Source organism: Melanotaenia boesemani, chromosome 9 (genome assembly GCF_017639745.1).
Source record: "Melanotaenia boesemani isolate fMelBoe1 chromosome 9, fMelBoe1.pri, whole genome shotgun sequence".
Taxonomy (NCBI): domain Eukaryota; kingdom Metazoa; phylum Chordata; class Actinopteri; order Atheriniformes; family Melanotaeniidae; genus Melanotaenia; species Melanotaenia boesemani.
The window spans coordinates 33,700,546-33,701,411 of record NC_055690.1 but is presented as its reverse complement, the minus strand read 5'-3'; positions in this window follow the sequence as shown (position 1 = coordinate 33,701,411).

Sequence of the window (866 nt, the reverse complement as noted above, 5' to 3'; positions counted from 1 at the left end):
AGTTGCTTAGCTGAAAGACAACTAGCAATAATGTGGCTCCTGTGTACTTCTTGAATAACAGAAGACAAACATTACATTGACAAAATTTTATTAATTTTTTAATTTATTAATTATTTTTATTAAGTGAATGCCAGTTAATGCTGGTTTGTCTTATAGGAGGGGATTCCAGTATAAAGCTGGAGTGGAAGCTCCAGACACGAGATTAATTCATTTGCAGCTAAAGGCCTAGGTTTGACATAGCAATGTTTGAGCTACTAAGGGATGTTTTTGTAGTTTGTTTGGTGTTCTAGTATTGTTACCATTTTTCAGCTGAGTTATTCTCTTTTGTACAACTACACTTGATAAAGTCAGGTTTTTTTTCTGAACCATAACTGTAACTTAGGGGTAACAAGTTAACAATTTCACCATTGCAGGGCTGTGTATCTGCAGAAGACATGGTTGGGGATAATGAATTGCAAAATAAGAAATATAAAGTGCAAACTAAGCTACACTTGGGTAAACTTCAGATGTCCCAAGTAAATGCAGGGGTGATTATAGCTGACCCGGTGATTTTATAATTAATGAGAAACTTCATCCAGGGCATGGCGGGACTATGCAAGCAGCAGTGTCCGTGTGCTTGTTCACTAAATGTGTTGTATTCGTTTATGTACTTTTCACTACATTGAACAGCTGTAAATTAAAGTTTTTCATTCAGCCTCGCATTATCAAAAGTGACACCTTTCAAGCTTTTCCACGTTAACAATGCCCACCTCAAATTTCTGACAAATCACACAATACTTCTCGGCGCCCAACTTCAATAAGGTGAAGCTGATGTGTCAAGAACAAGCTGCAAGCTATCCCCAAACACGTTTGCAAGAACAAAATGA